Raw genomic sequence first — 15,991 nt, forward strand, 5'->3', positions numbered from 1 at the left:
GTGGTGTTTCCAGCACAGATATGCTCGGTGATTCCTGGCCTGAGCAGGTTGGAGTAGGATGGAGTCAGATTTCTTGATGTGTCTCAGAGCAGTAAGCAATTTAAAACTTATGAATTATTTATTTCTGTAATTTCCTATGTAATATTTTCATACTGTGGTTGATCACAGGTAAGTGAAACCACAGGGAGTGAAACTGGATGGGTTGGGGGGAGGTGCTGCTGTAATTCTATTAAGACTTTATCTGCAAATTCGATCACAATGGGAGTTAAGGCTTCGCCATAGGAATTTGGGGTGATGCAAATAGTCTGTAACACCAACTCACCTAGCTGAGGTGCTCACAGTGCATGGCTGGGCTGCTCAGTCTCCAGACCTCATAAGGCTGGCTTCAGAACTGCTTGCCTTTTATTCCAGGGGGGTGATGTGCTTGCAACTGCTCATTTGCACATGCAGGAGTGCTGAGCAGGATTCTGCAGTGCCAGAGGGGCCTGGGGGCAGGAGGTCAGAGTTTCAAGGAACGATCGTGAAGTCCTTGGCCATGGCACCAGTGCAGAAATGCTTACAGTCTTCGAGGAGCTGATTACCATGGCAGTGGTTGAGACGAAGTGGGAGGGTGTGAGATTTGAGGTGGAAAGGCACCCAGAGCCAGCATGCGGTCAAAACAAATGTGAGCGAAGCATCCAGAACACTAGGATGGTAATGAGGATGATGGTGATATACAGAGGAAAAAAGCAAGCAGTCACATAGACATCAAGTGTACTTCTCTCTTTTTTAGGAAGTTGCCATATGCTGCGGACAAGTCCTTGGTGTTGACCGCTGATGTCAGCCAGCTCTCAGGAAGTCCCTAGTCTGAATCTGGTGCCAAGCTAGTTCAGACTTTTGAGATGTGTGACTGAAGGCTTTGAGTCGGGTGCTGCACCGCATGATTCAACTACAGCGCCCATCATGCTTGTGAATCTTCCCAGTGACTTCCTGGCTCCATCCTGCAAAGGAGCATCCATGAGGCAGCCGCCCTGTCACCTGGTGTGGGGCAGGTGCATGTAGAAAAATTAAGAGTTTCCACTGTCTGGGGGTAGCTGCCACTTTATGCTCTGAGTATGGGAAGGATCAAAACAATCCTCTTCCTGGGCTATTTTTAGATCAGAGACTGTGATCAGAGGAGAGAGTAGCAGGGACATCCCTGGGACAACAGTTACATGTGTGCGAAGTGGTTCCTGTACTGTGTTCTAGGGGGCGCCATTCACACTGGACTCCAGGGGATGGGGGCTCCTGTATGTATGTAATGGTGGCCCCGGTCCACTGGCCAAGGGTTCTGTCCCTCAGCTGGGGTCTCAGGGAAATTCGAGTTTTCCCAGGCCTCGTGATCTTATTTCCATGGTGGTCCATGTCTCCTGTCAAACTATGTCATTGGCAAGCAGCTTCTTCCGCCCTCTCATTAGGGACAGTATTTCATTCCTATGAGTTAAGGATGTAAATTCTAGTGTTTGCAGCTAGCTCGCTTCCACCACATGAAGACCACCTTAGAGAGTCACAAATAAGGATAAAAATTTTCATTGTGTCCATACATCTTGGCTTAAAGACATAAAAATGCAACTTTTTTTTTTTTAAAAAGATTTATTTATTGGAGAGGCAGAGTTACAGACAGAGAGACACACACATACACAGATTTACTTCCATTTACTGCTTCACTCCCCAGTATGGACACTACAGCTGAAGCTGGGCTGATCTGAAGCCAGGAGCCAGGAGCTTCCTCCGGGTCTCCCACCTGCGTGCAGGGGCCTGAGGACCTGGATCATCTTCCATTGCTTTCCCAGGCCATAGCACAGAGCTGGATCAGAAGAGGAACAGCCTGGACACAAGTATGGGATTCCAGCACTGCAGGCAGAGGCTTAATCTATTAAGCCACAGTACCCTCCAAATGACAACTTATAAACAAAGCACTTTTCAAGAACATTTTACAATATCTCAAATACATTTCAATATTTCAAATATTTTCTAATATTCCTATTATTTGTTTATACTAATCGGTAGTTTTTGTTAAGTTTACTGAGGAATAAAAACACGTGGTTAACCACCGAATAAATTAGGAGTGAAGTGAATATAAATTACGAGGATTTAAAGATTGCATACAAAGTACAGGGGCTTCAAATGTACCTGCTCACAATTTGTTCTTAAATGTATGACCGCTTGATTCTAAATCATATCAAACCTTGATCTGTTCAACAGAAACCCTTTCCATAAAAAGCATGGGCTAAACAATTGCAGAAGTGCAGGTATCTTCTGCCTGCTTCACCAAAATACTTTTTTTTTTCCTGTTAAAGAAAAAAAACCCCACATTGGAGTTTTATGTATTTGAGAAATACATAATGAGTTTTAAAGACATTCTATAAACGAGGGTGTGCCTCGAATTAAGAAAGCCAGACATTTAAATAGTTGACCTTACCAAGCACATAAATTAGAGGGTAATTACTTAAATGTTCTTCAGTTTGTGAAAGGATTTACAACAGGGTTCCTCTAAATAGCTAACTCTCTAGTGAATTTAAATTACTGGTGTGTGTTTGTAAAATTAGTCCCCCCTCTTTTTTTTTTTAAAGCAACACACCTGTTGCATAAAACAAGGTGTGTCAGAATGAGGTAAAGCTGAAGGGTTTTCTGCTTTGTTAAGCAGATGTTGAGGTGGCATTATAACTCATTTGCCAAGCTTCCTCCTGGGAGGAAGGACAGTCAGTAATGAGGCTGAGCTCATGTTTGTGCTGGTTCCTCCCGCTGCTTGGAAACAGTGAAGCAGGCTCCTCAGGAAGACCCTGGTGGGAAGAGCGTTCTTGGGTTTCCCTTGGGGGATAGGACCAAGGGGAAGCTGGATAATCTGTGGAGCCCATGGCTGCCCTAGATTGAGTCTTTCTGTCCTTTGGTGCTTGGAAGACCAGACAGGAACAAGAAATAAGAGCAACTGTTGACCTTGACAGGAAGCCAGCCAGGGGGTGATGTAGTAGGCAATACTGCTGCTTCATTATTTTCCAGTATTGAGAACTCAAAAGTGTAGCAACCACCATTCCATGGGAACACAGATTCTCTTTTTGCCACCAGATCTGAGGGCAGACTCATACTTCTTCACATGATCCTGTGGATCGTTCTTGCTTTCCATAGCTTGCTCTTGCCAAGTACAACTTTTTTTTTTTTTTTAACTTTTATTTAATGAATATAAATTTCCAAAGTACAGCTTATGGATTACAATGGCTTCCCCCCCATAACGTCCCTCCCACCCACAACCCTCCCCTCTCCCACTCCCTCTCCCCTTCCATTCACATGAAGATTCATTTTCGATTCTCTTTATCTACAGAAGATCAGTTTAGCATACATTAAGTAAAGATTTCAACAGTTTGCTCCCACACAGAAACATAAAGTGAAAAATAATAGATGATTTTTTTTTTTTTTTTACAGGCAGAGTGGACAGTGAGAGAGAGAGACAGAGAGAAAGGTCTTCCTTTGTTGTTGGTTCACCCTCCAATGGCCGCCGCGGCTGGCGCACCGCGCTGATCCAATGGCAGGAGCCAGGTACTTCTCCTGGTCTCCCATGGGGTGCAGGGCCCAAGTACTTGGGCCATCCTCCACTGCCCTCCCTGGCCACAGCAGAGAGCTGGCCTGGAAGAGGGGCAACCGGGACAGAATCCGGCGCCCCAACCGGGACTAGAACCCGGTGTGCCGGCGCCGCAAGGCGGAGGATTAGCCTAGTGAGCCACGGCGCTGGCCAATAGATGATTTTTTAAATGATGATGAAATCAGATCAGACCTATTTTCATGTTTAATCCCAGTGAGAGTCAAGTTGGGAATTGATAATTTCTTCTTCTTTTTTTTTTTTTTTTTTTTTTTTTACAGAAGATAAGTTTAGTATACATTAAGTAAAGCTTTCAACAGTTTGCACCCCCATAGAAACACAAAGTGAAATATACTGTTTGAGTACTCGTTATAGCATTAAGTCTCAATGCCAAGTACAACTTTTTAAAACAGCACGTGCACTTGTGCATGAACTGCAACTTCAGGGTGGTTGTGCCCCTTGAAATCATATACAGCAGAAGTCTTCAAAATGTTTATTATGAAAAAATGCATGTATTTAAAAAGTTTTTGCACCAAAATAAAGTTAACTTTTGATTCCATCCCCCAAGAACTTTCTGAAGTATTGCTTATATATATTAATGTCATTCTCTTTCAATTCTAGTAGATGTCTGGATTTGGTTAAGTTGTATGGCCATTCCAGTGAAAATGAAAAAAAATCCCATCAATTTATCTTAAATTCACTCATTTTGCAGATTTTAAAAGTTTTATTTAATTTGATTTTTGTAAGGGAAAAGGTTTATTGTCGGGTGGGGGAAACCTGACAGGCTGCCGCCTCACGCACGAGAGATCAGCCTTAATATGATTTTTTGAAACGGCAAATTTTAAATTTGCAGTATCGTCAAAGGCTTAATGCTCCACTAAACAAAGAATTCAACAAGAAAAAATATGAAGACCACAGTTCAGCAGGAAAAGAGGCAAGGACTACAGACAACAATTCAATGAAAAGGTGTTCACCTTCACCCATATAAATTTTAAAATAATCACAAAATTATTAAAACGATAGTGACATATAATTCCTATCCACTTGACAAAGATTTAAGACCAAGTTTGGCAATGAGTTTGCAGCAAGATGGAGACACAGGCATTTCTTTCTTTTTTTGCTTTTGTGTTTCATTTCTCAGATTTTTGGATGGGGGCTAGAGCTGTTGAGGGTGACTGATAGGAAGAGCAAACTTGCCAACACCTTCTCTAAGCAGCACTGTTGATGTCCGTATGGAGGGAGACAAGACTACTTCAACGCTCCCTGGGCTCCTCAGCATTGGAGCCCACAGTGAGGCAATGTGGGTGTGGCCCTACCTTCATGCCATCAACCCCAGTGGTGATCTTTAGCAAGCTCCTTTGCATCCTTAAGTGTCCAGGGAGATGCAGTGAGAGTGAATCTTCTTTCCTTGTAGGTTGTGGCTTAGAAAGAGGCCTTCTCACCCCAGCTTACCCAAAACACTTCCAGGTGCTGGCCCAGCCCCAAAATACCAATCAACCACCTTGTCCTTTTTTTTTTTTTTTTTTTTTTTGACAGGCAGAGTGGACAGTGAGAGAGAGACAGAGAGGAAGGTCTTCCTTTTCCGTTGGTTCACCCCCCAATGGCCGCTGCTGCCGGCGCACTGCCAGGAGCTTCTCCTGGTCTCCCATGCGGGTGCAGAGCCCAAGCACTTGGGCCATCCACCACTGCACTCCCGGGCCACAGCAGAGAGCTGGCCTGGAAGAGGAGTGACCAGGACAGAATCCAGCACCCCGACCGGGACTATAACCCGGTGTGCTGGCGCCGCAGACGGAGGATTAGCCTAGTGAGCTGTGGCACCTGCCTAGATCTGCCTTTCAATAGCCTTGGCCATGGCAGGCTCCCCCCATGTGGGCAGACCTGGGCCTTTGTGTGATATCACCATGTCTCTGAATTCAGCTATGGCAGCTGAGAAAGAATCTTCCCACACTTGAATTTTATGAACTAGAAGGTTCTCTGCAAATGGACAAGACAAGAACTGAGCATTTGAAGAGGGACCAATTTGGATTTCAGTTCTGACTTTAATACTTAGTAATTGTTGACCTCGGTCGAATTACTGAACACCTCAAAGCCTCATTTTATTTCTCTTATCATAACACCAGCTTCCTAGTGCTGTTATGTTGGTTAATCAGGGCAAATAGGACAAACATAAAATAAAGGGCACAGGGAGTGGCATTATAGCACAGTGGCTGTTTTTGTATAGTGAACTTGGAGGGAGAAGCTTGTCTCACCTGGTTTCCCTGTTTCCCAAATCCCTCTTAGCACAGAGTTCTTTGGGAGGTGGTTGCTTCTCTCTAACCAGGGTGTCTTTCATCCTCTTTTGCCCTATTTGCATTTTTTATGTTCTCCAGTCCCTTTACCCCAGTTCCTTTTGAACGTTCAATTTCTTTCCTATCTCTGCCTTTGGGAATTTAACCACTACACACAGTGTTCAGATCTGTGTCTCCCTTCTCATTACCCTGCTAGAAGGTCTTGAGCATAGGAATCACATCTTGTATGAGGCAGGGCTCAAGCAAGGAGAAAAATAAATACTGGTTGGTTGTCTTTTTAAAAACTGGAGCTATGACTGTAGAAGAAACCCTTTTATTTCCCCAAGCACTCAAATTCATATGGGGAGAATGTGCAGGGTTGCTATAGTGTCTTGCTTGATACATCCCAATAGTTGAGTGTTGATGTTCTTAAAATCCAAATACTCAGTTTATGACTTTGTTCTTTTCTTCATCTCAAAAAATTTAGTGGTGAATCGATGACTAAAGGGATCTGGCCCAGGAAGTTTTTAAATACCTGAATGTAATTATTGGATGAAAAGACATTTTAGCAATCTTCTCTATCAAACGCACAGGTAGACTTCAGTGTCTCACCAGTTAGCTTCAGGCCTACCAGGAGACTGATAACATGTACATGTGATATAATGCTGGAGACTTCAATCAACTGGGATGAAATCATTTAGGCTAAGGGCACATGACTAGGGATGTGCCACAGATTGCCCTAGCATTTACTCTGTGCCAGTGCATCCAATTTTTTCTTTTTAAAAAGGATTTATGTATTTATTTGAAAGTCAGAGTTACATAGAAAAAGGAGAGGCAGAGTGAGAGTGAGAGCGAGAGCAAGAGCGAGAGCGAGAGAGAGAGAGAGAGAGATCAATCTTCCATCTGCTGCTTCACTCTCCAATTGGCTGCAATGGCTGGAGATGAGCTGATCCAGAGCCAGGAGCCAGGAGCTTCTTCTGGATCTCCCACATGGGTACAGGGGCCCAAGAACTTGGGCCATCTTCTACTGCTTTTCCAGGCCACACCAGAGAGCTGGATTGGAAGTAGAGAAGCCGAGATTCTAACTGGTGCCCATATGGGATGCTGGCACTGCTGGCAGCGGCTTTACATGCTACACCACAGCACCAGTCCCAACATCCAACTTTTGAAGTTTGATGAAATGGAGTATAGAGGTGGAAACATGGCAATAAAATCCAGAGCTGTAAAAGCAAAGAATAAAGACCAGGAAAGTATTTAAAGTTCTTATGTCACAGCATCTCTGGATCTGAAATGTTGCAAGACAATAATTTAAGACACTTGCTCCACATTGCAGTTGAACTGTGGCTTTATCCTGGAATCAACAGCAGCTTCCACCTAAAAGGTTTAGGGGGCAGAAAAAGTGGAGCAAAGAGACAACTCCAGTGTGATTAGGACTGATTTTGAAATTTAACCATTAAGTTCAGTCACTTCTCTACCAAAGTTTCTTTAGGGAAGACCTATATCTTTGTCTTGATTTTTCTCAGCATTTATGGGCACTTAATAAATGGTTGTGAAATAGATAATGACCCAAATGTACACTACGACTTTAGTTGCTAAATAGTAAAAGTGCAAATCTCACTTTTTGATGGGAAATCTTGCAAATTAAGGCCAAATAATTTTAGCATTTTGTGGATATTCATCATTCCTTCTCATTTCCTTCAAATATAAGACAAAAGAATAACCACTTATGGAAAGTTAAATCCTAAGCTACCTGTCTTCATGGGTTGCCTTTTCTTTGAGAAACACATATTCACTACATTCCATGAAATGTTTTTTGAAAAGCAAATTATGAGTTTGAAATTCGTGGGATTTTTTTTTATCATATTGTTTGCTCTTGTTCACCTATCAATCACCATTAGTTACTGACTGAGGTTAATATCAATGTTTCTGAACTAGACTAGAAAAATACATATTTGTGTAAATGCATTTGGGGCACTTGTCTATGTATTTTCTTTGGATTAATTCCTAGAAGATATGATCAGAGTTGGTGAACTCAAAAGGCTTCCATAGCCTTGGCAACTCATGTCAAGAGCCTAGGGTGATTACTGATGCCATAAACAAGAGTGTCAGTTTGTTAAGTCAGCAACAGGAATCACTGTGCACTTACTCCTCATGTAGGATCCCTGTCCTCAATGTGCTGTACATTGTGATTTAATGCTATAACTAGTACTCAGTGCAGTGGAGGATGGCCCAAGTCCTTGGGCCCTGCACCCCATGGGAGACCAGGATAAGTACCTGGCTTCTGCCATTGGATCAGCGCAGTGCGCCGGCCGCAGCGGCCATTGGAGGGTGAACCAACGGCAAAAGAAGACCTTTCTCTCTGTCTCTCTCTCACTGTCCACTCTGCCTGTGAAAAAAAATATTTATTTTCTTTATTTGAAGGGAGGCACATACACACACACGCGCACACACACACACACACAGAGAGAGAGAGAGAGAGAGAGACTCAGAGACTGAGTGAGAGGGAACTCTTCCATCTGCTGCTTCACTAGTCAAATGGCCTTGATGTTTGTGATGGGCCAAAAAATGTTACAAAAAATGGGCTTCTACTCTTTGGACATTCATTGAGCAGTTGTGAATACTAAAACCAATACAATTTAAATAGGAAGGAATTAATTGCCTATAATTGGGTGCTTACAACTATTGGAGGGCTTGAGGATCTGTCTTGGGGCTAAGCTCAGAGGGAAACAACTAGTCCCTGGGGACTGCAGTACCTGTGCATCCAGTGTTGCCATTGGAAGCTTCCTGGTGGGAAACCCTAAGTACCTCCACTGGAATCTACACTGTCAAAGGAATGTCTTGTCAGGGTCACAAAAGCCAGTCAAAAGGTAACCCTGGAGTTGTGGATAGAGATCAGTTTCAAATAAAATTTCATCCTTCCATTGCTATATTCCCTGTGGATGAATTCTTCCCAGGGCTCTAGGGTCTATGGACAAGTAAACCCACAGATGCAGCCAGAATAAACATGTAGATTTTGTGGGTGCATGATTATGTGGAAAAGGGAAAATGTCAACCTCACTTTCTTTTCTTGGATGCTGAACCAGTTTCCCAGTATGAAGGAACAGCGCCACATATTAGTTGCTCGTTCAGGGCATAGACACCCTCTGTAGGATAATTTCTTAACTTTGCAAGGTTATGTTAACCAGTTGTTGACACAAGTCAGGCCATTCTGGCATTTTGGAGAACAGCTGCTAATGGGGATATAGTGCATAGTGAACTTGGTGAATCCTTTGGGTAGTATGTCATTGTCTCACTTTTTTGTTGTAAAACCAGTTCCTTAATCAGAAGCCATGTGTTGCACATTGTGTTTGTGAATATTGCATTCATTAGGTCCTGGAGAGATGTTGGCAGAAGCAAGGCAGGCAACAATGAAAATATCCATATCCATTATGTCTCTAAGCCAGGGAATGCCTCTGCCATTTTGTAAGGGATCCAATTATAACTGATCTGATCTCTGATAGCTGACTGGATCCTTTGAGTAATGAGGCCAGCTGGACTACCTTGGGAAAGACAAGCCATGCCTTGTCTCCGTTTATGCCACTATGGGTACTTAATTCCTGAGCCCATTGCAAAAGCATTAGTTTAGCTGGAGAAAAGCTTGATGCATATCCACAGGTCACTTGTCTTATATCCCTTGTTATTGAGAACCTCTTCTGAAGAAGACCTTTCTGAAAATGATTCACTTCCCACTCTGTCAAGCCATTTGAATAAACATGTTCATATGCCTGTCCTCCAAACCTGAGGACACTTTCACTAACTTCTTTTTCATCAAGTTTTGCAGATCATTAAAACTTTTTATTAATATAAAGAAAACAGATTTTATGGATTCCGTAGGTACAATTCCAAGAAGAACAAATCATAATTATCTCGAGATGCAGAGAACCATTTAATAAAACACAACATCCTTTCATGGTAAAAAAAGGAAATCTGAGAAAATTGGGTATAGAAGGACCATTTTTCAACATAATTAAAGCAATATTTGATAAACTTACAGCCAGCATCATATTGAATGAGGGGAAAAGTTGGAAGCATTTCCACTAAGATCCAGAACTAGACAGGGCTGCCCACTTTCACCTTGCTTTTCAATAGCGTTCTGGAAATTTCAGTCAGACCTCTTAGGCAAGAGAAAGAAATCAAAGTGATACAAATTGGAAAAGAGGAGGTCAAATTATCCTTGTTTGTAAATGGCATGATTCTATATATAGGGGGACCAAAAGACACCACTAAGAGATGATTGGAACTCATAAGAAAGTTTGGTAAAGTTGCAGGATATAAAATCCACTGATAGCTTTTGTATACACAATTGTATACAGAATTCCATGGCTGAGAAAGAACTTGTAAGATCAGTCCCATTCACAACAGTGACAAACAATTTAAGTATCTTAGAAGAAATTTAACCAATGAGGTGAAAGATCTCTACAATGAAAATTACAAAGCATTAAAGAAAGAAAACATATGAAAATGGATAAATCTTCCATGTTCATATATTGGAAGAATTAATATCATGAAAATGTCCACATTACCCAAAGCAATTTATAGATTCAATGCAATCTCAATCAAAATACCAACAACATTCTTCTCAGATCATGAAAAAAATGATGTTAAAATTCATATGAAAACACAAGGGACTATGAATAGCTAAAGCGATCTCAACAAAAACAAAGCTAGAGGCATCACGATACCAGACTTCAAGACATACAACAGGGCAGTTATAGTCAAAACATCCTTGTACTGGCACACAAAAATAGACATGTAGTCCAGTGGAACAGAATAGAAACTCCAGAAATGAATCCATACATCTACAACCAACAAATCTTTGACAAATGAGCTCAAATCAATCCCTGGAGAAAGGACAATCTCTTTAACAGATGGTGCTGGGAAAATTTGATTTACATATGCAGAACTATGAAACAAGATCCCTACCTTACACCCTATACAAAAATCAATCCAAAAAATTCAAAATGGATCAAGGATCTAAATCTACAACCTGATATCATCAAATTACTAGAGGAAAACATCAGGGAAACTCTGCAAGACATGGTGTAGGCAAAGACTTCCTGAAAAGACCTCAGAAGCACAGGCAATTAAAGCAAAAATAGACAGAGTATTACATCAAGCTAAGAAGCTTTTACCCTGCAAAAAAAAAAAAAAACACTCAACAAAGTGAAGGGGCAACTGACAGAATGGGAGAAAATACCTGTGAACTGTGCAATTGATAAAGGATTAATATCCAGGATCTACAAAGAGCTCAAGAAACCAAGCAACAACAAAACAAATAACCCAGTTAAGAAATGGTAAAAGGATCTGCATAGGCAATTTTCAAAGGATGAAATACAAATAACCAACAGACTCATGAAAAAATACACAGAATCACCAGCCATCAGAGAAATGCAAATAAAAAACACAATGAGGTTTCACCTCACCTAGTTAGGATGGCTATTGTCCAAAAATCAGAAAACAATAAATGCTGGCAAGGATGTGGAGAAAAAGTACCCTAATCCATTGTTGGTTGGAATGTAAACTAGGACAGCCATTGTGGAAGACAGTTTGGAGATTCCTCAGAGATTTGAAAATAGATCTACCATAGGATCCAGCCATCCTACTCCTGGGATTTATTTGAACAAAATAAAATTTGCTTGTGAAAGAGTTATTTGAACCCCCTTATACTTGCAGCTCAAATTCATAATAGCTAAGATATGGAATCAACCCTGAGCTCCATTAACTGATGATTAGATGAAGAAAATGTGATATTTATACACTATGGAATACTACTCAGCCATAAAACAGAATGAAATTCTGTCTTTCACAACAAAATGGATACAACTGGAAACCATTATGCTTAGTGAAATAAGCCAGTTTGAAAAAGACAAATATCATATGTTTTCTCTGATATGTGGAAGTGTGGCTGTCTCCACTAACCTTTTTTACTAATCTTTCACTCTTGGTTTTTGGAAACTTTTAATCACAGGCTAAACCATTAACTATCGCTCATGAATCAGTGTAGAATTATACTACTGGTTATCTCTTTTTCTGGACAAAGTAAAACCAAGCAAGCACACAAACAAGCAAAATAGGTGTGTTTCTGAAGTTCTGCCAAAGACATGGATCCCCCTTTCCACTTTTAGAAAAGTAGAAGAGTTGACTTGGGGTTGTTACCAGTATCATTATCATGAAGACCAACTTGTAAACCAGATTTTTTCTTCAGCTTTTTTAGAGAGCTCCCCAGGAGACTTGAGCCTGATGTGCTTATGTGTTGGGCACATCCAACTTTATGGCTTGGTGATTTAGATTACAACTGCTTCTGGATAGTCTATTCAGGTGACATTTTGTTCCGTAGTCAGATATTTCATCTACAAGGATCCATAGGTAAGTCAAGCATTATATCTCAATAGGAGAATGGTCTTGACAACATAAGTTTCCTTCAAAGCCCTCTGAGCATGGACTGTTATTTTCCTTTTAAGGTCTACCTGGAGTTCTGCATAGGATTCTACTCTGTATCAGACGCTGTGAATTTCTATGGAGGTGCTCTAGCTGAAGTTCCAAATGCTTGCTGTTACTAAACCATCCTGGGCCTCTTTAAAAGGGATACCTTTATGGATTTTTTTTTTTTTGCACAAACAAAGGTAGTATCTATTGCCTTCCAAGTTCAAAGAGGCCACTCTCTTAGTGTGGTGGGTTCATGATAGAGACTTTTTTTTTCTGTTTGGAGAGGCTCTCCTCATGTGTCCTAAACAGCTGGAAATGCCAAACCTTCAAAGTCTTTGAATTTTCATCTCTACTCCCTGATGCTCCTGTGTCTCACCAAGAGATTTAAGACATGTCATAATCATTGTGTCTTGTGTGATGGTGAGGTGACTATGTCCTATGTAGAATTAATTATGAAAGTGTCAGAGGACTGACATAACCCTGAAATCAGATGGTGATGGTGTTATTGGAAAAGGAAAAATGTGGTCAGATTGATAGCTGTATACCAGGTACCAAGATTTGTTGATTGACTTTCATAAAGAGATTTCTTTAGGATCTGCAGGGGCAGCTGATATTATCATCTGATTAAGTTTAAGATAATTTAACATAATTTTTTCAAAATACATCTTTCTTTCACATAGACAGAATGAATGTGCTCAGAAAGGGCAGTATAAGAATCAAGCTTTGTGCATCCTTTGGGTCAGTGGTGGTGGGACATGTCTGCATGATCCCACCTGTGATGTATGGCATTGCTTTTGATTTGTTTTTGTGTACAAAGACATGGCAAGGAAACAAGCCCAAGAGTTTCCACCTGACCCTTCTCCATGCTATGGCTCTAAGCATGTCTAGTCAAGCAATTCACTTAGGAATGGAAACACTAATCAGAGGCTGGATCAAGAGATCTACTAGTTAACTTATCTTCATAACTCTTCACTTGATTGGTGGACAGCAGGGCATTTCTGAGTCCCCATGGATTGATACTAGTATCCAATAATCCCTGGGAAATGTGGATATTTTCCTTTCCTTGTGGCACAGATAACTCACTCAAGAGCCACAGGATCTCTGGAAGGATGCAATAAGAATATATATTGCATATGTTTGTATATTATGACAAGATCCTTCCTCAAGTGTACCCAGATTCCCTTTCACACACACATTCTTGATCTGTGAACTGATTTATATCTGGAAATAGAATAAACTGACGTGACTCTTCATCTTGCTGTTCCAGTTGGACATCTGTTAACCAAATTTAGAGGGTTTTCTTAGGGATGATATACAGTTCAAGTAGGGTCTTGGTGGGCTGCCAACCCATTTCAGTTCAAGGGGTCCCATTCTCCATTATCCCCTGCCAAAGAGCCCTTTGTGTGATGCCAGTTTGATTGCCATCTTGGCTCTGTTGATTATTATGGTAACCGTACTCCTTCCTGGTGGGTGAAGGGCTGCCACTTGGCCTCTATAAATCTGAGATCTCATTATGCCCAGTGAAATCAGCTAGCCCATTTCACTGGCAGCACCTCTCATTTTTTTCTTTCTGACATACAGAGTATGTACAGTCACTATAGCATTTTTTAAGGCTTTGAGTATGTCCCTCAGCCATATGTATCTGATGCATTGGGGAATGAGGTCTCTGCTGAGCCTCCATGGAGGACAAAGAGAAAAGGTGATTGAGTGACTCTCACAAGGTGACCATCATTTTATGTCTCTGGGTTTCTTTTCCCACATTATACCAAGAACAGTTTTTTTTTCTTTGACTTTGCCTGCCATTGAATCAACCAGCCCAAGTGCTTGGAGCAGCACAATGAATCTTTGGCAAGTGTATTTGTGTTGGAATTGGTAAATCAGACCCAACCCAAAAGTATGTCTTTCCCCTTGTGGTCTAGTCCTCTCATAGTCCTTCCTCACACATTTACCTAAGTTTCTGATGATCTCAATTAGAAATCTTTGCAACTCTCTTTTCAACTCTTTCTGCACATAAACCCTTATATCCTTGGCAGGATGATGCTCTCCCTGTCCCTTCTGCCCTCTTAACCCTCCCATGCCCAGGGTCCGGTTGGAATGTACCTGGCTGGAATACAGATAGGAGCAGGGACATGAGGAGTATTGAAATATCCTTGAAAAGTAGTGATCCCAGATGAGATTATTGCAAGGATTTTCAATCAAGGCAGAGTCAATTATCAGGGAGGGGCGCCAGTATCTCTAGGTAAGGATGACTCAGTGAGATCTGAGAATGCAGACAACTTAATGTTATTCAAATGCTCTCAAAGTTTTCTATTCCAGCTTTTAGAATTATTCCATGTGCAGTCATTCTTAACATTTCTAGAAGAGACATTATGAGGCTGTCAATTACTATGGTTTAACAACCCACAGACTCCAATTTTGGGTTACTCTGGACCTACTGCAAGAGAGGTGATTCATTCACGGAAGGCAACAGGCTTCTTGTCCTCTGACCATGCCTGGAACTCACCACATCTTCCCTTAACCTTTCCAGTACAAGTGGAAGTCTCTAGTCTGTCACCCCACAGCCTCTGCATTCTAAGGGTAGTTCAAAAAACTAATGGGAACAGAATTAAGAGATAAGGTTATCTTGGTGCAAAAAATTTTTCAGACCCACACATAGTTTTCTCAAAATATACATTTTCCCTGAATTTCTTAAAGTCCCTTGAATTTCTCACCAGAATGGTTTGTGCCAGCAGCCACTCAGTGAGCCAGAGTCTGGTGTGCAATAGGTAATCTTGGTGACTACAGGTGACAATTTATGTGAATATTTCATCTTCACATGCTGGGACTACAATGTCTTGTCCCTGCATGTTAATAGGATCCCCACTCAGATTCCCATTTTCAAAAGTGTGTTACTTTCAGCACTTGACTGGGACAAGTTACTCAAAAGATTGGCATTTAGTTGCAGTTGATGGAACTCATTTTAGATTAACCAGAAGAGCATTTATGTTTAAATATTAACTGGCTTTCAAAGTCATTGTAATGATGGAGACAGGGGCTCTAGCAAGGTTTCAGCAGCCTGAAGAATGTTGCCCAGATTGTCTTTCCGCTTTGCTTAGTGAGTGTACACGGCTGGTGGATCCTAAACCACTCTCAGACCTTAGCACCAAGAAAGGGAAACAGTTACACAGTGTTGGTGGGCATGTAAATTAGTGCAGCCATCATGGAAAACAGTATAACGATTTCTTAAATAATTAGAAATGAAACTGCCAGATGATCCAACAATCCCACTAATAGGCATTACTCAAAAGACATGAACTCATCGTATCAAAGCTATACCTGTTCCACTATGTTTTTAACAGCACTATTTACAATAGCCAAAATATGGGAAATCAACCAAGTTGCCCATTCACAGATGAATGGCTAAAGAAAATGTGCTATATATACACAATGGAATATTATTCAGCTATAAAAATAATGGAATCCTGTCATTTGCAAAATGGATGGAATTGGAGGATATCATGTTGTGTGAAATAAGTGAAACACAGAAAGACAAATACCATACGTTCTCTCTTGTACATGGGAGTGAACATTAAAAAAAGAAACTTTGATCAACACAGAATGTTGATTACTAGAAGCTTGGAGAGATGGAAGGGAAAAAGGTTTTTTGGATTTAAAAAACAATAGGGGG

General features: G+C 41.1%; 1 long non-coding RNA gene across 2 annotated transcripts in view; it reads left to right on the plus strand.

Annotated features, from left to right (window-relative positions):
* The window catches only part of LOC149127985 (uncharacterized), a 37,256-nt gene extending 35,320 nt beyond the window's left edge, over positions 1-1,936 (plus strand). For both annotated transcript variants that reach the window (XR_016230166.1, XR_016230169.1), the window contains one exon: positions 773-1,936. This is a non-coding gene — a long non-coding RNA (uncharacterized LOC149127985). The remainder of the gene's footprint in view (positions 1-772) is intronic.
* Positions 1,937-15,991: the final 14,055 nt, after the last annotated feature.

The sequence above is a fragment of the Oryctolagus cuniculus genome, chromosome 2 (genome assembly GCF_051225735.1).
Source record: "Oryctolagus cuniculus isolate XC-2025 breed Fujian yellow rabbit chromosome 2, ASM5122573v1, whole genome shotgun sequence".
NCBI lineage: Eukaryota > Metazoa > Chordata > Mammalia > Lagomorpha > Leporidae > Oryctolagus > Oryctolagus cuniculus.